This window comes from Pelobates fuscus, chromosome 10 (genome assembly GCF_036172605.1).
Source record: "Pelobates fuscus isolate aPelFus1 chromosome 10, aPelFus1.pri, whole genome shotgun sequence".
Lineage (NCBI taxonomy): Eukaryota > Metazoa > Chordata > Amphibia > Anura > Pelobatidae > Pelobates > Pelobates fuscus.
Genome location: NC_086326.1, coordinates 135,627,105 through 135,651,862, shown reverse-complemented (window position 1 = coordinate 135,651,862; position 24,758 = coordinate 135,627,105). Strand labels below are relative to the sequence as shown.

The window sequence follows — 24,758 nt, the reverse complement described above, 5'->3', positions numbered from 1 at the left end:
GCTACCTTGCTGTGGTGAAGGGGCTTGTGTACGTCAATGAAGCTACGAGCTATACCATGTAGGGACACCCAAGACAGGAAGGTCATTGCAGAGAAGTCAGAGAAATCACGGTTGACTGGAGAAGGAACTAGCAACCCACTCCAGTAACTTTTCTAAGATAACTATATGGACAAGCACAACCAGAGACATAACAATATGGCACCGGAAGAGGAGTCCCTCAGGTCAGAAGGTGCCTACCACATTACTGAGGAAGAGCAGAGGACGAGTACGAGTAGCACCAGATCTAATGAAGTAGTTGGGTGAAAGCCTGAAAGGACACCCAACTGTGGATGTGTTTGGAGGGAAAGGAAAGTCCTCTGATGCAAAGAACAATTTAACATAGGAACCTGGAATGTTAGAACTATTAACCAAGGCAAATTGGATGTGATCAAACATGAGATGACAAGGTTAAACATCGATGTCCTGGGAATTAGTGAACTCAAATGGACTGGAATGCGACATTTCACATCACACAACCATCACATCTTCTACTGTGGTCAAGAATCCCGCAGAAGAAATGGAGTAGCCATCATAGTAAATAATCGGGTGGGCAAAGCAGTGCTCAGCTACAACCCAATAAATGACAGAATGATTTCAGTTCAAATTCAAGGCAAGCCATTTAACATCAGAGTGATCCAAGTTTATGCTCCAACCATGGATTCTGAAGAGGCTGAAATTGTCCAGTTCTATGAAGATATTCAACACATGATAGATACAACACCAAGAAAAGATGTTAATATCCTCAAAGGAGAATGGGATGCTAAAGTAGGGAACAAAAAGACACCTGGAATAACTGGCAAGTTTGGCCTTGGGGTTCAAAATGAAGCAGGTAAGAGATTAGCAGAATTCTGTCAAGATAATTCTCTGGTCATCGCAAACACCTTCTTCCAACAGCCTCTGAGACGACTCTACACATGGACATCACTAGATGGACAATATAGAAATCAGATTGACTATATACTTTGCAGCCAAAGATGGAGGAGCTCTGTACAGTCAGCAAAAACAAGACCTGGAGCTGCCTGTGGCTCGGACCATGAGCTTCTCATTGCAAAGTTCAGAATTAAAATGAAAAAAGTGGGAAAACCATCAGACCAATCAGTTACAACATAAATAATATCCCTTGTGAATATGCAGTGGAAGTAAAGAATAGATTTAAGGGACTAGACATGGACGATAGAATGCCTGAAGAACTTTGGACCAAAGTTTGCAATATTATCCAGGAAACCACAAGAAAAAATATTCCCAAAAGAAAGCAATCTAAGAAGGCGATCTGATGAGGCTATAAAAATAGCCCTGGATAGAAGGAAAGCGAAAGGTAGTGGAGATCGGAAAAAAATGTCCAATTGAATGCAGAATTCAAAGGATAGCAAGAAGAGACAAGGAGACATTCTACAATGAGCAATGTAAAGAGATAGAAGATGATAACAGAATAGGAAAGTCAAGAGATCTATTCAAGATCTAAAAGTTACCTTTCATGCCAAAGTGGGTGTGAAAAAAGACAAAAGGGACTTAACAGAAGAAGATCAGATATAGAAGAGATGGCAAGAAAAGACTGAAGATCTATACAGGAATAAACTTAACAGCAGTGATGACCTCACTAGTTGTTCCAATGAGATGGGCCCTAGAATTCCTTGCAGATAACAAGGCTGCAAGAGCTGATAAAATCCCAATTGAACTATTCAAAATTCAAGATGATGCTGTGAAAATTCTGCTTGCCTTATGTCAACAAATTTGGAAAACTCAACAGTGGCCAAAAGACTGGAAAAGGTCAGTCTACATCCAAATCCCCCAAAAAAGGCAATGCCAAAGAGTGCTCCAATTTTCGAACAAGTGCACCAATTTCACATGCCAGCAAGGTAATGCTTAAGATCATACAAGCTCGACTCAAACAATTTGAGTACCGAGAATTACCAAATGTACAAGCTGGGTTCCGCAGAGGATGAGACACAAGATATCAAATTGCCAATGTATGATGGATAATAGAGAAAGCCAGAGAATTCCAGAAAAGCATCTACTTCTGCTTCATAGACTATATAAAGCATTGACTGTGTGGACCACAACAACATGTGGCAAGTTCTTAAAGAGAGTACCAGATCATCTCATCCACCTTCTGAGGAATCTGTATGTGGACCAAAAAGCCACAGTCAGAACTGAACATAGGACAACAGAATTGTTCAAGATCGGGAAAGGAGTGCGACAAGGTTATATATTGTCACCCTATTTATCCAACTTATATGCGGAATACATAATACATAGGGCTGGGCTGGATGAATCCAAAGCTGAAATCAATATTGCTGGAAGAAATATCAACAACCTCAGATACGCAGATGATACTACTCTGATGACGTAAAGTGAGGAAGAACTAAAGGACCTGTTGATGAGGGTAAATGAAGAGAGTGCAAAAGCTGGCTTTCTGCTTAAGGTTAAAAATACTAAGATCATGGCAAACAGCAATTTTAGTTCCTGGAAAATATATGGGGAAGAAGTGGAGGCAGTGACAGATTTTATTTTCCTGAGATCCAACATCTCTTCAGATGGTGACTGTAGTCAGGCTTCTGGGGAGAAAAGCAATGACAAGCTTGGACAAATTGGTAAAAACAAAAGATATTACACTATCAACAAAGGTCTGCATAGTTGTGGTGTTGGGGAAAACTGCTTAGAATCCCTTGGATTGCAAGAAGATCCAATAAATCTGTACTACAAGAAATCAAGAAAAAATGCTCACTGGAAGCTATGATCATGAGGCTCAAATATTTTGGCCATATAACGAGAAGGCAGGATTCACTAGAGAAGACTCTGATGCTGGAAAAGATTGAAGGCACACCAAGAAGGGGTTGACAGAGACAGCTATGGATAGATGAGATCACTGAAGCTACGAACATGAAGTTGTTGGAGCTCAGAGGGGCAGTGACTGACAGATGTACCTGGCGTGCTATGGTCCATATGGTCACGGAGAGTGAGACACGACTGAACGACTAAACAACAACAATATTCTTCAAACATCAGTAATTAGTATTGTATTGCCAAACATCCTAAACACATATATTATTTAATTATATGAGAACGCTATGAATAACAGAAGGTGTATAATGTCCATGTGGAATATTGAATCACCGCATTACAATATCTCATTTTTTGTATCCATGTTACAACCCATGTTTCAATTATGTGAAAAATGAAATTTCATATATAATGAAATGATAGATATGTAAAATAAGTTTAAAATGTCAAGGTAAATCTATTAACTGTGGAGTTAAAGAGGGAATATTTCAAATTACAGAGAATAAATTATATATATATATATATATATATATTTTTTTTTATATATAGTTTTAGTTACATAGCTGAAAAGAGACTTGCGTCCATCAAGTTCAGCCTTCCTCACATTTGTTTTTTGCTGTTGATCCAAAAGAAGGCAAAAAAAAACAGTTTGAAGCACAATTTTGCAATAAGTTAGGAAAAAAATTCCTTCCTGACCCCAGAATGGCAATCAGATTTATCCTTGGATCAAGCAGTTATTACCCTACATTGAAAGATTATATCCTTGAATATTCTGTTTTTGCAAGTATGCATCTACTGTTTGAACATCTGTATGGACTCTGATAAAACCACTTCTTCAGGCAGAAAATTCCACATCCTAATTGTTCTTACAGTAAAAAAACCTTTCCTTTGCCTTAGACGAAATCTTCTTTCTTCCAGTCTAAACGCATGGCCTCGTGTCCTATGTAAAGTCCGGTTTGTGAATAGATTTCCACACAATGGTTTGTATTGGCCCCGAATATATTTGTATAATGTTATCATATCCCCTCTCAGGCAACGTTTTTCTAAACTAAATAGGTTTAAATTTGTTAACCTTTCTTCATAGCTGATATGTTCCATTCCTTTTATTAATTTTGTAGCCCGCCTCTGCACTTTTTCTAGTGCCATAATATCCTTCTTTAGAACAGGTGCCCAAAATTGCACAGCATATTCAATGTGTGGTCTTACCAGTGATTTATAAAGAGGCAAAATGATATTCTCGTCCCTCGAATGAATGCCCTTTTTCTTTTTTATTTTAAATTCTTTATTTTATTTGTGCTTAGCGTGAACAATCATGTTTGCACTGCCGGTCAGGCCCATGTTTGCACTGCCATGATAGCTGGTGCAAGCAAGTACGGAAACATACATTAACATAGGTATGGCATTAAAATACATAGCACAGGTTTTTTTTTATATTCAGGATGGGAAACATGTTGGAGGTTAAGCATGGAATCATGGTTGCACAAAAGATCTGCCTGTCTCGATATTTAGTAATCCAGTAAACTGGTCAATCATGCAGCCTATGGGGATTAACATGCTAGCTGGACATAGCTGAGACTTGCTTGGTACATAAGGTCACATCACTGCACTATCTGAGCATATTATTAGCATTTTACGTCAAGAGCTAACAGATTGTATACATGTTGTACAGTTATATTTGCCTGAGTATGTTAATTGTAAATCTGTTTAGACATATGAGCTAAATTAACAGGCTGGAGAGATGGAAGGGCAGGCTAAAACTGAAATCATAATTAATATAGTGTGAGTGAGAGAGACAGGTTTGCTAGGCAAGATGGCATGGTTAGTGTTGCAAAAAAAAAAGGGAAAATTTATGCCACCGTGGTTAAAGAACCCTGGGTCCCCGGACAGAGACTCTCCTCCCTGAGGAGAGGTGGACGTGAACCTGATTGTGGTTATTCAGGAGGCAGAAAGTAGGCAGCCCCAGTTCCTGTGCAGAGAGCAGCCAACTCCCATCACAGGCAGGTCACAGTTCTGTGTTTCTCAGCTCCATCTGTGAATAATTAAGCTGTGGTGTTGCTTGTCGGGCAGTATCAGCCAGTTGCGGTTGGGAGCTGGGTATGTGTGAGGTCTTCATAGTGAACCGCGGCCGTTGTGTGTGTGGCTTGGCTTCACCGGATCGTGCCAGCTTGCAGCCTGAATATCCTTGGAGCCGCTTTGTCAGTCAGCCGATCTCCGCTCAAGGTCATAGGTGTAGATTGGAGCACTCCAGGTCGTGTCCCAGGTTAGGTAGGTTGCTCAAATGATTTCTCCATGAGTAGCCCGCAGTGAGCGCCAAGAGCCCCAAGGAGGGGCCTCTTCCTCCATAGCACGCCGGTCAGGCCCAGCTGCCATCTTAGGTGATGTCTCTAAGGTGAAGTCTCCGCTTGGGTAAGAGCCCCAGGGTAGACCGGGATGTCCCCCACCGGCCCAAAGAGGGGGAAGCAGGGCCATCACCCCACTGAGTTAGGGGACCCCCATGTTGCAGCCAGGCAGGATAGCAGGGCGGCGGCCGTCCACCCTACTCACCTCCTGGATAGGCTTGACTAGGCCTCGGTCTTAGGGTTCTGCGTTCCCCCCAAAAGGGGCCCAGAATCAGGTCGCTGGTTGTTCTCCGGTACTGGCACTTTTCAGTGCAGTTGTCTGTCGTGACTCAGCTCCAGAAGTTGTGTTTTTGGGACCAAATTGCCTGAAAATAGCAGGAGCTATAGTGCCATGTGTCTGCTCTGCTTGGCCGTCCGGCCCCGCCCCCACTGAATGCCCTTTTTCATGCATGACAATACCCTACTGGCCTTGGCCACTGCTAATTGACATTGCACATTGTTGCATAGTTTGTTGTCTATAACAATTCCCAAGTCCTTTTCGTGTGTTGTTATCCCTAATTCGCTTCCATTAAGGGTATACGTTGCTTGTGTATTCTTTACGCCGAAGTGCATAACTTTGCATTTTTCAACATTAAATTTCATCTGCCATTTGAGTGCCCAGTCCTCCAGTCTATCTAAATCCCTCTGCAGCAAAGTAATATCTTGCTCACATTGTATTATTTTACAAAATGTTGTGTCATCTGCAAACACTTAAACATGACTTTCAATGCTGTCTTCAAGATCATTTATATATATTGGCAGTGTGAAATATATTACGTGGCATTACTCTTTTACTGAGTTACAATTTACATTTTTTTTATCTTTGAGTCTATAATGAATGCGGCGGCGAGGCTCATCTTCCTGACCTCCCACGCTTCCCCCGTCTCTCAGTTCCTACATTGGCTTCCCGTAAGATACAGGACTCAATTTAAGATCCTGATACTTGATTCAAATCTCTACACAATGCTGCTCCGGCCTACCTATCCTCACTAATACACAAATTGTCTTGACTAGGCCTCTATGCTCTGCCGAAGACTTACGTCTAACCTCTGTTCGTACTCCTACCTCTGATGTCCGACTTTAAGTCTTCTCTAGGGCTGCACCATTCCTATGGAATGCCCTTCCATTCTGTTAGATGCTCTCCCAGTCTCCACTCCTTCAAAAAAATCTTTGAAAATTAACTTCTACAGGAAAGCATATCAATTAAACTGTCTACAGCTATCCCTCCCTGCACCCTGATTCCTGTCCTGCAACGGTCATCAAATCAAAACAATAAGCCCTCAACGAGTACTATCCTAACAACCTACTTCTACCCTACATTTACCTTTTGTGTAACTATACCCCACTCCCTCTAGCATGTAAGCTCTGCGTCCAACTCGTCTAGTTACAAATACGTGCCACCCATTGTACAGTGCTGCAGTTTTTGTTGGGGCTTTATAAATAAATATTAATAATAATAATAATAAAATAATACAAATTAAACATTATATCCAAATGAAACTTAAAGGAACGTTATAATATTTGGAGTACAAACCTGTATTCTTTACACTATACTCTTTACACTGTCCATACTTGTAATATGGCACTCCACACTGTGTGCATTGATTTAAAAAAATATAAAGTATTTACTTACTATTTCCAGTTCCAAGACTCCCTCAACCTTGTTTACAAAGGAAAGCAATGAATCAATTCTTTCCTATGGGGAATCCTGCGTTCCATGACTTTTTACTTCATACAAATTAAGGAACCGCATACATGCAAAAATACAGTTTTTTTTACTTTTATAAGGCTACTTAAAATCACCTATCTCAGCAAACACATATGGTGACACCATTCCACCATATGGCCATATTTTGTTAAGACTACCACTACTTCACAATACCCCAATATCGGTGGGTCCTACACCTATTCCAACTTGAGAGACATATTAAATAGAGCTAGTGCTAAATGAGCAAGGTGTATTTTAATAATTTGTTGTAAGAGCATTGTGAATATATATAATGCAAAATTAACGTGATCAAAAACAAAAAATAAATGTCAAAACCAAACAATTACATTTTGAAGTGTATACTCACAATGCATATCATATATCTGCTCAAATTTACCTTTTCCTGTTGTCACCTCCAAAGGTGAATTGGTCATACTTACAGTCACTAGAAGTGAACGTAACCATGAAATGTAATACCGTTTTTAAAAGGATAGGGCCCCTGCACTCAGACCACCTCATTGAGATGAAGTGGGCTGGGTGATTATAGGGTCCCTTTAAATAATGCATAATATTGGGAGGTGCTGGTGAATCATTTTAATTTATTTTTTAGATTGTACAGCCTACACATTTAGACAGCTTACATTGTTTGTTTGAATGATGAACTGACAGCACTGCATAGATATATACTCAGTGTTTATTTATATGTACACCATTACACACCTTCTTTTCTTCGGGGCATAGATTTAAGAAGGTGCTATAATAATTTCTGGTCCAAATTGAAACAAGCGATATTGTTACAGCGAACTCAATGTTTTTGGAACCAGTTTGAGATTATGAATGGTTTGTGATTTGGTACAGTATTCTGATGAAAGTAGCCATGTAAAGATGAATAGACTATGGCCATAAAATGGTAGGAGGTAACTTTAGAAATGGCTAATTGGTGTTAATGGGCTTATTATAAGACAAGAACATATTTTCATTACTACTATCAGCTTGGAACATAGACACAATACAAGATGGATCCATGTGTTCTCCTGGGTTTAAAGTCCTTATTTCCATCCCTAATACAGGCCTGCTCACCTATATTAGATGAAGTTGTTAGCATTGTGACTTTTTGTTCAGATGTCACTCAATTGTCACGAAATCGCCATATTTAAACTTTTCAAAACACAAGTAAAGAATGATAATTGACAATTCTAACGTCAATGTAGTCGCAGGCAGTGTAAATGAGACTATGCTGAAATTTAATTTGTTTCCCGGTAGAATATAAAGCTGTTTAATCCTGTATCCACTATCAATGTGCATTAATGTTTGAATGTCACATTTGTAAAATGAGAATTTTTAAATCCAGCAATTATCTTGTCTTGTAACTGGTTATAATAAAGGTAATATCTGATGTATCCTTGAACATCTGACTTAAATCTACATGTTTGCAAGTTAGTTTAACAAAGAATGACTATAAATATGATCCATCTTGGATTTGGATATAGTGTCTCATTACACAGGTGCAAAAACAGAACCGGACCGTGGCCATATGTCTATTCTAGGTATTAGATCTTTTAAATCCTAACAGGAGACTGTTGAGACATACAAATGTATCTCCCAACAAATATTAAAGTTCAGTAAGAAGCAGACTGTTTATTGAGTATCAAACTCAAAATGTTAATTTCAAGAAGACCACAATATGATTTAACACAGGTGTAACTAGAAACTACCAGGCCCCCAGGGCAAAATGTGATTTTAGTGTGGTGTGTGTGGAGGGAGTGTAATGTGTTTGTGTGGCTGGCTAATTGTAATGTGTAGAGGGTAGGAGTGTAAAATATGTGTGGGGCTAGCTGAGTGTGATGTGTGATGTGTGTGTGTACCTGACTGAGTAAGATGTGAGTGGGGCTGGCTGAGTGTGATATTTATGTAGGGTTTGGCTGAATGGGACATGTGTGAGATTGGCAGAGTGTAATGTGTATTGGGTTGACTGTGGGAGGATGTGTATAGGAAGAATTGTATACAGCTTTCCCCCAATATTACTTCTATTCCATTCATACAAATTCTTCTCATTAATTTTTTCTTTTCAATGAAGAGCAATATTGTAGCGGACCACGGGTGACTCGACCGATTACCTCCACTAATTCCCTTCCTTCAGCCGATCAGGAGACATCAGGAGCCTTAAAATACAAAGAGCCCCATCTTCCCCCAGTAACTGGGCGGCACAGAGTCCTGGAGGTACAACCTGATTTTATTAGCCACACAAGGCTTTTATGCATACCCTGTGCAAGGGGTGGATAACACACACACACACACAAGGACGCCAGTGCCCCAATAGTGTCCACACCAATCTCAGGGATCCTCACCTCAGTCCCTCGGTCGACTAGTCTCCGTTCGCGAGGTCCTGGTGTGAGACCCAGACAAGGGAAGGTTCTAAACTAACCTACTAAATGGTGGTCCCCATTGAGGTGAATGAATTCCCTTCGTGGAGGCACACCCGAACGAGGAGCAGGCGCTGTACATGAAAGGATGGAGAGAACACACATAATACAAAGAAGGGCAGTGGTCCCGCCACAATGATAATGAATACATGTGGTGTTGTACAGACTAGAGGAACTCTATATAGTAGATTCTTGACCTAATCCTGCTGTTATATGTATTCCATATGTACAACAGCCCCCCTCACACACACAAACACACACACTGTCCAAAATGTATGGATAAGGTTTGACGGAGAGATGTCAGCCATTTTGTTATGCCTACACATGTAAACATGGATGAAAAGTTGCTATTTTTTTTTCATTTCTAGAAATGCTTTTACATTTATTTTTTCCTCCATGCATTTAAAAAACAGAATGCAAAATCAACACAAAAGGGTGTTTTTACATTCCACATTACGTTTTAAACAAGAACTACATTTCAATGTTAAACTTTTTTTTTTTATATTACTGAACATACACTGCCAATAAATGTACATTTAGCTTACAGCTTTACAGGATACAGTTGAAAATGATTGTGTGCCTCTTCAGTTGCCCTAGGCCTGAGTGAGTTCATGAAGTCATTGGGGAATCAGCAAAGGCTGAATACCTTTTAAATTACTTACTGTGTCTCTAATCTGTAAAATTGCCCTAGCAGATAGTGCACTGTTACATACATTGAGGTATGTTTGTAATGCATGAACAAATTGGTCTAGAGGCAACACTTTATTGTGAGTGCACGACATGAGGCATGTCATCTTTAAAAACAAGATTATTATACCATAGTTGAGCAAATGTGTTTCTTTTAAGCAATACTGTAAAATGTCAATCCTGAGGCAGAGGCCCGAAGCAGAGTACGAGCAGTAATAGGGACCGATCTCAGTCAGTCTACGCTGGTGTTCTACAGACAGAAATAATTAATGTCCCACCTTTTATTTTCTAACATGACAGATAATCAAAAAAGTGTTGAAACATATAACTTAAAAAAAAGTTATATATAAGTTGATAAAATTATGAACGTTTTTTTTAATATACAAATGTTTTTGAAATGCATTTGAAATTGCGTGGCTGTCAAATCAAAATATAAAGCATCTGGGCAATGGGTTTTCATTTCATGGTGTTTTTTTTATTTATTTTTTTTTTTTGCTTTTTAAAGTGCATTTTAAAACTATTTTTTTAATTCTCTAAAATATGTAAATATGTTATCTTTAAATGTCAGTGATATCATAAATGTGATTTTATGTGCTTTTATTCCTTTTTCTGTAAGCTGTTACACTCATCTGAGCATTTAATAGCTAAAGAACAGGTACGTGGTAGGGAATTAAGGGGGTCTGGTGCCTTTGTTTTCTGACTTTGATTTTGATGTCAATGTTGCACTACACTGCCAGCTAGTGACAGGGTTATTAACTAAAGTGAGAATTTAAAGTACATTCAAACTGAATTTCAAATTCAAGGCCAGAGTAGCCAAACTTAAAGGAACACTATAGGAACCATGTATTCCTGACCCTACAGTGTTTAACCCACCATTTAGGTGGCTTGCCCCCCCCTCAACCCACTTAAAAGGAATTAAAACTCAGCTTATTTCCAACGCAGCGCAGGACCGCAGGCGCCAGCTCCGCCCCCTTGGTGACATCATCAGAATTGCCGATTTTTTTTTCCCCATGGGGAAAGTATTGGATTGGCTGAAATCGACAAGGGGCGGGATCAAACACTGTTTTGGCCAATGAGCACCTCGTCATAGAGATGCATTGAAGCAATGCATCTCTATGAGGAAAATTCAGCGTCCCCATGCAGGGCGTGGAGACGCTGAATGGCACTGCTGCCTACAATGCAGCACTGAGCCAGGAATGCAGCACTGAACCATCTGAGGAGTGGCCACTTGGAGGTGTCCCTAGCAGCAATATAAACACTGCCTTTTCTCTGAAAAAAGCAGTGATTGCATAAAAATGCCTGAAGGCAATGATTATACTTACCAGAACAACTACATTAAGCTGTAGTTGTTCTGGTGACTATAGTGTCCCTTTAACCCCTTAAGGACACATGACATGTCTGACATGTCATTATTCCCTTTTATTCCAGAAGTTTGGTCCTTAAGGGGTTAAAAATAACCGACTTCAAATTTCTCCAGCTCGTCAATCTTGACCTAAAATGAGAAATTTCCTTTTGAATTATCACTTAGGGTGACAAACCCTGTTGGACCGTTTAGTGTAAGCAAACAAGCAAAATGTTCTATTCACCAGAGTTCCACCAGGAAAATCTTCAGGTATTGCGGAACTAACCTCGTAACATGTATCAACATCCTTCCCAATTAAATAATTCTGTAGTTACCACATAGAGATGATATACTTTCATGTTTAAGATAAACCACAGAAAGCACAGGCATGGCTGAGTGCTTTTGTCTGTTATCTGGTTAATTGGATTTTGTGCAAACTCAGCTTGCACTTAGATATTCTGTAACGTAAAGATCAGCTATGGATTTCTTACAAGTAATTAAGACCAATTTAGAAGGCATCAAATGGAAGGATGGTTTGGTATAGCAATTATATTCTCTCTTTGAAGATAGTGCTAGCCACAGCTAAAACCGCTTCACCAAAAGCAACAGAAGCTGCACATAGTGTAATATTGCAGAAATTCGAATAATGTATTTTTAAAAAATTAGATACACTTACACATTAAAAAGTGCTTATAAACATGTGCAATTCAGCTTAGGTGTAAAAACAAATATGGTCCACTAGTCTATTGGTCACCTAAAACAGGTTTATATTAGCTTCTCCTGCTTTCTACACTTCTGGTGTCTAATGCAGCAGTTCGCAAACTGGTTCTCACGACCCACAAAAAGTCCATTTTTTTTTCAGTCTCTACATTGGGATAAAACAGGGCACTTCATACATCCTAGATTGGATAGAAGAAATTGTGTTTCTAGCGCTTGTGCAAGGGCTGCCGGACTTCCCAAACCAGAGTCTCTTGGTTCTGGCTGAAGATAAACGTGAAAAAGTGATGTAGGGAAGCAGCGCCTTCAGTAATGTCCTCAAATCCAATTTAGGGTGATGTGAAATGATAAGATGGCAAGCAAATTAAATCTCCTAATTTGTACACTGTGAGAAAGCCTAGTGGGCAAAACATGTTAGTGTTTTACATTATGTTACTGTGTTTATTATTTTGTTTCCTAATATAACTAGATTTTACTTTATTTGGACCTTCCTGATTTTATCTCAGAAGATTTTACCTGGAGGATTCCATACATTGATTTCCTAGGTGGGAAAGATACTACCTAAGCTTTATAGGAGTGAGCACAACTTCCCTTTGCTCTCCTTTTGTGAGTATACCTCGTCTTATCATTTAATTGCCTAATTATCCATATAGAGAGCACTATTTTCTGTTTTTATATTTTTCTGCTGGTGTACCTGTACTGCTAAAATCTAACGTGCTGAAAGAAAACATCCCCAGCAACTGGTAATTGCTGCCCACCGCTGACAGACCTGAGGATATCATTAGACGAGGACCTATACCAGCATATCCATAGACGGGGATCATACCATCCAAGCAAATACATCTGGAGCTGATTTTAAGCTCCAGAAAATTGTACGTGTATTTCTTTCTTTTCATCTAATATCACCAGCAGTGAAAGTACTGCACTAGGTATACTTGCCTTCTTATCATATCATATCGCCCTATGCTCAATTGTATTTGAGGACATTACTGAAAGCACTGCTTCCCTTTTGTACATAAATCCTAGATTGCTAGAAGGCCATGAGGAATGGTTTTGGAACCACTGGACTAACGCTTACCTCCCCCTGTGTTTTGTCACATGATATAACTTTATCAGTTTAACCCCTTAAGAAATCCTATCCACATGGCCACTATGTTAAAAAAAACATGAAATACATTGTCATATTTTTACATATACACTATGCAACATTAGTTTTGTGAAGAAGTCCTCAACCTCTGCCTTTATAAAATAAATATGAACATAAAGCAACTAACGAATAGTGCTGTAGTGTAAATCAGATGTTAGAGTAGAGTGATAGAAATACTCAACTATTTTGTGCTGTCTCTGTTAGCAGACATGGAGTGGTCAGTGGAGTCAGTGAAAGACATGGAATTTAAGGATCACAATCGGCAACTGAACCACAACAGTTTAATGGAGTGGTTCTGGGGCATATAGTCTGTGTTTGTAGGCTGAGCATTGTAAATACTGCCTTTTTCTGAGAAAATGCAGGGTTTACACGGCCACCTAAGGCCATCTCTGGTGGCTGTCACACTGATAGCTACTAGAAGGACTTCCAGTCTTTGCAAGATTTATATTTGGCATCTTCACATCCTGCGAAGAGTCGTCGAATGCTCCACATAGAAATGCTGTTATCTCAATGAGGAGATTGTGATTTGTGCAGCATAGAGATTTACAGTGCCTCGCAATAGTCCCTAAGGAAAGCACTGGATTGGATGAGATCAGAATTGCTGATCTCACCCAGGAAGGAAAGCGGTCACATTGAGACCAGCACACTAAGGGCTAAAATGTCAGTAAATGTCTTTTTGCTTTCATTTAGGGGGGCCCAGGAATCTGAATACTTACTAGAACACTATAACGGTAATAATACATGTTCGTATTCCTAATGCTACAGTGTTCCTTTAAAGTATACAATAATAATGAAGAATGCACAACAAAAAGCAAATATGTTTAATGTCACTTAACACAAAGTTAAAAAATATGCAACATGACAATATTCATAGCACTACCATTTCCAGGAAATTGTACCTGGTGTTCATATGCATAGCCCTTAAACCCTGCAAGGTAAGAATTTATGGCATAGTAAAAACAAAACAAAAAAAAACAACAAATCATAGACAAGATTGAAACAAAGGATCAGGCGAGCCTCTCCCTGGCATGGGCATGGCTGCTGCCTGCCAGTGCAAGAAAATCCACCAATGAAGCATTGGTGGGAGATAGTATTCAAACAAGGTACATAGTGGCCTACTAAAACTCTGGAGGACGTCTCAGAGCTAAGGACATTACCCAATTTACAGAAGAGTTTTTGGATATGGCACAGCAGTTCTACAAGATCAGAACATGAGTGGTAGTCATTCTTCCTTTATCCCAGAGAGTTATGTCTGATATATAAGGGTTTACTTTAATATTATTAGTAGCAATTACATAGCACCAACTTATTTCGCATCGCTGACCTCTATTCAGTGGGTAACCTAGATCCTCATAATTTAAGATTAACTGACAGTGTATGAAGCCGCTAATCATTAAACCGTATGTGGAGAAAGTGGGTATCTGCGCACTATACCATAAATAAAGAATAACGACAGCCCCAGAATACAAACAACTGCATTTACAGTGTGATTCTATCATTGATTCCCAGCAGTAGAAAGTTATCATGGACCGGGTCATGTACCAAACTGAAATTCTTGTAAACTAAGAAAGGAATCAGATATTGTATCTCAAAATAGCCACGTTTTAAAACATGCTTTAGTTCAGCTATATTTCATGCATGATTTATAATTTCCACCTTAGTGAAAAACTCTATGCATGCATTCTAGTGAGTGTTTTGTTGGCTATCTGCAGATGGACGGGATACACTCATTTCTTTCACCATTTTCTTAGGCTTTAGTGCAAGAGCGTGAAATATGTCAGACTAACTCATCATCCTACCCCATTTTACACCATGTCTACCTTTGTCTCATATGCAAGATTAAACACATTTTTATATTGTTATACTTTTATATTCATGATCCCGAAGTGGAGGCTATTACTTTTGCTTGGTATTCCTCTAACTGGGGTACATCCTTTCAAGTCTTACTCCCGATGTTGGATTCCCTGCACCCAACCTGTCAGGTCTTTGCAAATAAGCTGTTTATTTTTGTTATATTGGAAAAGGTCAAGTTTAGAGCCGTCTACAATATTTTTATATGTTCCCATTTTCTTTTCCCTTGTCATCATTTATCATTCTTATGCAGGACATAGCATGTGCACATTTAGTGATTTTTTAAGTTAATGTAAGTTCTTTTTTCATGTTAGGGTATTTAATGTTGTTTGTCGAGTTACAAACATTCAGGGTTATTCACTAACGTGAGGATTCAGAGTGAAATTCAAATGTAAGGTCGAAATAGTTAAATTGGAAAATTCCCTAGTCTAACTACTTTTGCCTAAAATGTAAAATTCACTTTAATTGAAATCTCACTTTAGTGGATAACCCTAATTGTGTCATAATAATGTTATACAACAAATATTATTATTTTATGACATTATATTACAAAGAATCAATGGTTAAAATACAGTATCATATTCATATCTATAGATTATACAGTAGATTGAAACAGCACATTTCAAATGATAATAAACTCTAATATCCCACTGATATTAAAGAGGAACTATATTTTAAAATAAAGTAGTCTATCATTTTATTACAAATGTAAGATGTTCACTGTGTCCCGTTTCTGTATTTATTAAAATTTACAATTTCACGTGTTTGTTTGAGCTCTCTCTCACAATACACAGAGCTGGGAAAATAGTGTCCATTAGATAAATAAGTGTTGAATTTCGAAATTCATTCGGGATTATATTATTACAGGTATTGCAAGTGAAAGGCTATGGAGAGACTACATACAAAGACTCAATGATGTATTGTGCTTTGGCCTTGATTTGTCAAAATAAACAATTTAAAGAACACTGCTAAAACCTTAGTACCTTTTGATCAAACTAGGCCACTCTTTTCGTCTTTGTATGGATTTTAACACAAAGCATAAAGACAAGCAAGTCCTTTAAAATTATATAACATGATTGTTGGTCTCGGCCTCAATTTGCCTTTTGTAAGCCATCTGCTTAGGGATGACTGGATGACGGCCCTGTCACTGCGTGTACTGAGCATCTGCTATTATCTCTTCAGCAAACATAATGTAATTTTGGCCATTGAATTATTCATATCATTCTGGGGATAGTAGACCTGTAAACTTTAACAAACTTACAATAAGATGTAACTTAATGTCCTACATCCACTTTTATAAAGTAAATGTGGACTAGACTGGTACAACTATCATTTAACTGCAATTAAATATAGTTTATATCAAACCTTTATTGTGAGATCTGCATATGGCTGAATTACCACTTAAAGGGACACTATAGGCACCCAGGTCAATTCAGCTTATTGAAGTGGTCTGGGTGCAGTGTCCCTGTACGTTTAACCCCATAATTGTAATTTTTATAGTTATTGAGAAACTGCAATAATTATATTGCAGGGCTAACTCTACCTCTAGTGGTTGTTTACCAGACAGCTACAAGAGATGCTTCCGGGCCATTTCCGTGTAGTTAGGTGACTTTTGGTCAACTAACAAACGCTGGACGTCCTCACGGTTTGCATGAGGACATCCAGCGTCACACAAAACCCTATAGGAGAGCATTTTACAATGATTTCACCGCACATGCTCATTAGGTCCTCCCCGCCGGCTGATGTTGGCAGAGGAGGAGCAGAGGCTGAGCTGACACAGTGCTGAGGAACATCGGCGTGTGAATCAGGTAAGTGATTAAGAAGTTTTCCTAGCACTATAGTTTCCCATTAAAGGGACTCTATAGGCACCCAGAACACTTAATCTCAATGATGTGGTCTGGGTGATATATCTCCACCGCATGTTCTGCAGGAACAGCAATGTTTTCATTGCAAGGTCAACATGTCACTTTTGGCTGTCATACTGATACTATACTGACTCTACTATTTCAGTCACATGGTTTTGCTGCTCATGCACAAATGCCTCTCAATGCTTTTCTGTGGGTGAGCATTGGATTGGCTAAGATCATCGATCTTGATGATCTCAGCCAAAGAAGCGGAGCGGTACACTGAACACCAGCACAGAGCAGGAGCCTGGTTATTTAAATGATGACTTGGGCTCTATAGCGTTGTAAATACACATTTGTTTTCCTAATTCCTTTAAGGGGCAAATCATTTAACCAACATTTGTTATGTATTAAGTAGTCTAACTTTTTTTTATGCAGACTATGTCAGTCAAAGTGACTAGGGTTGCATGAATAGAAACAAAATTAATTTAACTCCTGAATGGCAGAGAATTGAGAAGGTGGACAGCAGAAGTATGATTTATACACAAAAACTGCTTTACTAAGCTAAAAAAAAAAAGTAATGCTTATAGTATCTCTTTAATTATAAATGTCCATCACACCTCCAGATGTGAAAATATAGCAATGTTTCAATAATGTTTGCTCCATGTCAACCCATGTAACATAGTAAAGAGTGTGTCCTTAAGTAAATGGTAGTTTTGATCATTAGGGAACATATGCCTATTAATGTGAATTAGTGGCTCAGTATCCATGAAAACATTCACAATAAAACTTTCAAGAGTTTGTATGAAAGCCAGGATATGACGAGGATACATAGGCATTAGTCAGTTTAGATCTCTTTTTTGTTGTACAATGTATATTTTCTTTGTTGGTTAGAGAATTCCAACATATCCACCTTGAGTATCAACACAGCATTGCTGACTGTGGACTGTTAATTTTAGCAATTTTTAGTGGTCAAATACCTTTGTGTAACAGCCACAAATGCTTCCATCCTTCAATCGTGTCCCATGGCAGTGTGCAATTCTTCATGAATTACCACCATATATGCTGCAAACACAACACATTGTATGGATATCTATTCACAAACAGGACTTTACATGGGACACAGGGTCATATGTTTAGGCTGGAAGAAAGAAGATTTAGTCTAAGGCAAAGGAAAGGTTTTTTTTTTACCGTAAGAACAATGATGATATGGAATTCTCTGCCTAAAGCAGTGGTTTTATCAGAGTTGGTACAGATGTTTAAACAGCAACTAGATGCATACTTCGCAAAAACAGAATATTCAAGGATATAATTTGTCAATGATGGGTAATAGCTTCTTGATCCAAGGATAAATCTGACTGCCATTCTGGGGTCAATAGGGAATTTTTTTCATAGTTTTTTGGTAAATTGTAAGTGCTTCAAACTGTTTTTTTTTGTTTGCCTTCTTTTGGAGCAACAGCAAAAAATCAAATGTGAGGAAGGCTGGACTTGATGGACATGTTTCTCTTTTCAGCCTATGTAACTAGGTAACCATGTATGTTAGAGAAGGTCTTGGAGGACAGCTTTTGCAGCAAGCAGGACCAAACAGTCCTTATTCTGGGGCACTGTTCCATCATCCAGGTTTCGTTTCCTGATGGCCCACATCCAGGAGCTGTCATTGGGCAGCACAGTGGGAATGTATCATTAGATGCTGAGCATGGGCACTAAGACCCTGAGAGAGTGCTACAGCGAAGCTTTTTGCACACTTCTGTAGGCTGGGGGTCGGCCAGACAGGCCCCTTCAGTCCTTCAAAGGGTGTTAGTTAATGTATAGAATTTAATCATTTATCTCTGTACAGCAATCTATACACAAACTGACTGTTTTATTCTACATTTACATGCTAGCTATACAACCCATGTTTGAAGTAAATACAGCAATTTATGATATAAAACAATCATATAGTGGTGGTAGGGTTAAAAGAGACAGAGCTAGTGATGATTGACTCTTGCTTCAGACTCACCAAGGCAACTACAGTTCCACCAGAAGGCACTTGTGATGTACTGCTAAAATTTTTATAGGACTCTGACCGGGGAATACTTATGAGGGGCCACAAGAGGCTCTCCGACAGTTCCGTTTGAAGGGGCACAATTGGCATTCCACAGAGACTTCTCAAGACACACTATACTGTGGAGGAAGTCCTTCCGACAGGTTACTCAGCTACTCCATGAGCAAGCCATCCTCTACAAGTGGGGCCCACACCGACAACAGGCGGACAAGTCTGACAAGACATACAAGCTATCATAAGCCTTCCTTCAGTCACTTGGCCTACCAGCACTGACCGCACAGGAGACAGCTCATCCCTCTTGGACTGTCGCAGACATTACCCCTTTGGTGCCCAGAGGAGAGGTTCCAAAAACTGCTGCCCCACCTACCTGATACGGCTGCAACTGTGCAGGTTTCCTATACCTTTACCTGTTGCAGTCAGCAGAAGTTCTAAATATTCCCTATACTGTTTTTATATTCATTCCCCACTGGCTCCGCAAGCGGCTGATAAGTTTCCCATATTAAGTTATTCTCCCTCCCTCCTAATTGTGAGTGTGCAAGGCATTTTTTTAGTTTATTATCGCCTTTCTCCACACACTCAGCAAGTTACCTTGGCCTTCCCACCCAGCAATGGCATGAAGCTTACACAGAGCCCAGCTACCGAAGGTCCAATACCAGTTAATTATCCACCCTGATATGCCGTCTGTCTATTATAAATGCAACATCTTGCTACTAAGCCTATGGGCACTTACTGCTGTATGTATGCGCACCCCAGCACATTATTGACACCTCCCTCTAAAACAGGCGAGAGAGGGCTGAATAGGCTTTCAAAAAATGTAATTGGGTAGCTCCCATATTTGTGTTAAAATTGATACTTTGATCTATGTTATTCTTACGTTGTAATGCCGAACACATGTGATAATGTTATCATCATGCTGCACCCACAAAAAAAGAGTTTAAAAAAAAAAAAAGAGACAGAGCTAGGTTAATAATCAAACCGCAACAACATTATATTTAGAGAGACAATATCTTACACACACAAATGTGCACATGTTATTTATTTATTTTTATATAATATAATTTACCAGGATGGATACATTGAGATTTCTCAGTTTTTTGGGGGAGGGGTTTTTATGTCCTGCGTCCACAGCAAAACATTGCATTGTTACAATAGGATATAATATTACAAAATACAATATATATATATATATATATATATATATATATATATATATATATATATATATATATATATATATATATATATATACACACATGTATAAATGTAATACATAACAGGTAATAAATATATTTAACCATGACAGTTGCATTCTGTGCTGAGTTATATTGCCATAGAACTCTTAAAATATTTTAGATTGAATGAAGATTTGACTGTGTCCCTGAGGTTATTCCATAATTGCGGTGCTCTGTAGGAAAAGGAGAATTGAGCCACTTTATTTTTGTATTGCGGTATGCTAAATATCATGCTAGTACTGGATCAGAGGCTATAGGAGGTGGGAACAGCTGGGGAGAGAATTCTACTCAGGTAGGGTGGAAGCTTTCCAGAAATGCTCTTATGAACTAGGCTGGATAGATGAAGCATGCGTCGGGATTCCTGCGACAACCAGTTTAGCTCTTTTAACATGTCACAGTGGTGGGTAAAGTAATTACATTCTAGTACAAAGAGCGGCGGAATGAATTATATAATGTATTAAGTTTATTAAGGTGGGTTTGCGGTGCGGGTACACACACAACATCCCCATAATCAATAACCGGCATTAGCATTTGTTGCACTATTTGTTTCCTTACTGTAGGGCTTAGGCAGGTTTTGTTTCTGTACAGGGCACCTAGTTTTGGGTAAAGCTTTGAAAATATTTTTTCAAAGGATAGATTGGGGTCTAGCAACATACCTAGATATTTAAAAGAGCAGACTGCTGTCAGTGTACTATTTGAATTTGTTCTGATACACAGTTGCTGATTTTGTAGTTTACGTAATTTTAGTTCAGTTCCAAAGATCATTGTAACAGTTTTGTCAGTGTTTAGGAAGAGTTTGTTATCTGCTATCCACTTTTCTACCTCTGTGAATTGGTTTTGGAGCACAGCCTCAAGCTGCGGTAGCTTGGGTTTACTAGCGTAGATTACAGTGTTGTCTGTGTACATGTGTAAAGTTGAGGAATTGCAGACATTAGGCAGATCATTTATAAATAATGTGAATGGCAGGGGGCTGAGTATGGAGCCTTGGAGACCACCACACGTGACTGGAAGAGGGAGGGAGGCGCTATCAGAAATGGCCACATATTGCAATCGGTCTGAAACATACGATCAAAACCAGGTTAGCAGACGATCACCAATGCCTGAGTTTTTACATTTTTGCAACAGAATGCCATGGTCTACTGTGTCAAAGGCCTTGGCAAAATCAAGGAAAATAGCTCTAGTTAAGTCTCCTTGTTCCATGCCAATTTGGATGTCATTGCAGACTTTTAAGAGGGCAGTCGAAGTTGAGTGATTTGGACGAAAGCTTGATTGATTAGGGGTCAGATAATTTGATCGTTGATAATATTCACATAGTTGCATGTGGACGCATTTTTCCAAGACTTTTGACAATACAGGGAGCAATGATATCGGGTGATAGATACCAAAGTATTGTCACCACTTTTATGGATAGGTACAACTTTTGCAGTCTTCCAAAGTTTGGGTATGTATCCTGACACCAGGGATTCATTAATAAGGGTAGTGACAGGTTTCACAATTGCTGGAGCTTTAGCAATATTGCTGGGATTTGATCTGGTCCACACTGGTTTTTCATTTTTACATTTTTAAGATGTTTATTAACGACACTAACAGGCACAGGTCTAAAATTGAATTTCTCTACATGAGGATTTTGAAGATTTGTCAGGGCCTGGTCTTTATTTGTGGTCTTAAAATGAGTGTTATTTGTTATCTTAGCAACCTGGGTGGTAGCACATCCAGCAAAATAATTATTAAAGGCATTTGTACATCTAGGGGGTGTTGCAGTATTTGGTTGTCTGTTTTGACAGTGTAGGGTTGGGAGTGGATTGTGGGGGATTGCATGCTATTTATGATTTTCCAGAACTTTCACGGGTTTGATAGGTTGTTGTTCAAATTTTCACTGAAATATTGGGCCTTTTCCACTTTTGTTTGTTTTGTGCGTGCATTTCGCCATTGTCTGTAAGTACAGTGATCGTTCATGGAGCCAGTACGCTTGAACTTTGACCACAGTGAATCTCTAAACTGGTACATTTGAATAAGGTCAGCTGTAACCCAGGGCAGTTGTTTCCCTTTTAGTTGCACTCAACGAGGAGTGGAATGCAAATTCCAAACATGCAAGAGCACGGACTGAAAATATTTAATTGCAGAGTCTAGATCACTTAAAAATGATTCAAGATTACATTTCTTGAAAGACCTGGTGATTATAAACTTGGGAGGGGATTTAGTGGTCTTTATTTTGCGTATGCAGTATACTAGAGAGTGGTCACTGAAACTGTTAGGGAGAACGCCCGCCTCCTGGATTCTGTCAGGACAACTGGAGAGAATCCAATCTAGCAAGGTATGGTTCTGGCTCTTAATATTAATGTGAGTTGGGGAGGAAATTAATTGTGTTAGCTGCAAAGTCTTAAACCGTGTACATTATTTATTATTTTTAGGCTTCAGCCAATCACTATTAAAATCTCCAAAAACCAACAGTTCACTTTTTTGGTTTTGAGCTACAGCTTCACCTTGTAGTTGGGCTATGTCAGATAGTGAATGCACCAGAGAGCTAGGTGGGCAGTAGATTCCAGCAACAATGATAGTTTTACTGAAAGGCATCTCAATTGTGCCAGAAAGGATATCAAAGTAGATAGTGGGAACCACACTCAATCCCAACGGCCAAGGGTGCTCCGGATCAGGACCAGCAATCCCAGAATAATACACGAAAAAGAGAGGACCACAGGCACTCCAAACTGAAACCGTATGCAGATTTATTAGGAAAAAATGCAATGCCAAGCAACGTTTCGACCAACAAAGGTCTTTTTCAAGCTTGAAAAAGACCTTTGTTGGTCGAAACGTTGCTTGGCGTTGCATTTTTTCCTAATAAATCTGCATACGGTTTCAATTTGGAGTGCCTGTGGTCCTCTCTTTTTCGTGTATTAGAAAGGATATCAAAGGCAGAAGGGGATTTATAGTTTTTTAAAGGAGTACATTTTATGGACTTGTCAACATAAATAACAATACCTCATCCTCGCTTTGCTCTGTCATTTCTAAAACATGAGTAACCCTGTATTGCAATGGTGGAGTCTGGGATGTATGTTCTTAAAATGTTATCAAAATTCCACCACCATGGTGTAAGTACACTCCATCTAATGATGATGCCCCCATAGATTTCAGAAAATATGTGTTTAGCATTAATCCCCAGTCACAGGAGAGTACGAGGTTGTCCAGAATTGTTTTAATTGATAATCAAATGTGTAAACTGTAATACTTCTCTCTTTTAAAGTAGCCTTTGTTGCTGAAGACTCAAAAAAACTTAGAATGTTTTCCCTTGTCACGCCATTACTGAATGCTTTAAAAGCATTTCATTCTTTGATTATTTTATTATATTTTCATGTTTTTAACAGCCACACTAAAACATCAATACGTCAAATTTCAGCATTTCTTGGGATGATAGAAACATGTTCATATTGTGAATTGTGCTCTGTCTGAATGCATTATTTACATGTCAGCAAAGGGAAACATAACTATCTCATTATAAAGAAATAAACACTGCATACGAAGTTAACAAAAATGACTTTTTATTTTGTTTTGTATGCTTGAAAGAAAGATAAGTAGAAACTTACGTAGCATTCTATTTCATTTATATAGATATAGAGACAAAGCACGAATGCCATAATCATTATATCACCTGGGTGCTTATTGATTATACATATTGATGGGCAGCATTGAGAAAGTACTGCCCCGCAATATGCAGAATTCAAATATTAACCCCTTTGCCACCAAGCACTTTTTGTTTGCAAACATATTAATTAAACATTTACAGGATAAATCACTAGAGAGAATTGTTGGTAATTTACAGTGAATTTTAAATTTAAAGCCAAAGCAGGCAAACTGTTAGGAAAGCTGCTTTGCAGAATTTTCATTTTTTACTATTTTGGCCTTAAATTTGAAGTTCATTGTCAGCTCCATATTTTGGCTTGTGAGAGCAGTGGTAATATCACTAAGTACTGGACAACCAAGGTTCAAATCCCAGTCATAACAGGTTCCAAGTAACATGCTGTCATTTCTAGACCATTTGCAGACTTTACATTGGTGGTATGGGTTCCTAGCAAAAAGGTTTATTACTCTACAAGCTGGCTATCAATGAACTATAAATGAAGGTAAGCAAGGCCTTATGAACTAAATTTAGTAAATGATAACACAGCAACTTTGTGTGTATATTGAAAGGGGGCTGGTCTGCACGAGTTAATGGCAGGTCAGCCTGGAGTGAATACACACCAGGCTGACTGTCCATCATGTACTCCACCTATCCACCTGAGGAAGACCAGTCTTTTGGTTGAAACATGCTGTACTATGCAATGTTCATTTATTTATAATATTATACTGTAATAAAGTATTGTTATACTTTATCTGGTTCCTGACTATATGTGGAAGTGCGGACTACTGCCTCCAGTGGACTTGCTAAGTGAAGTCCAATATCTGGTGTCATCTGTATATTGATTCCTCTTAACGCTAAAAACCCTATATACTTTAACTCTGACTTTAACCCATCTCTAACGTTTACCCCCACTTTACCCTAACTACTTCTAACATCTTCAACCCTGCAA

General features: G+C 38.8%; 1 pseudogene; it reads left to right on the top strand.

Annotated features, from left to right (window-relative positions):
* The first annotated feature begins 360 nt into the window (after positions 1–360).
* On the top strand, positions 361–1,313 carry LOC134574805 (craniofacial development protein 2-like; annotated as a pseudogene).
* Positions 1,314–24,758: the final 23,445 nt, after the last annotated feature.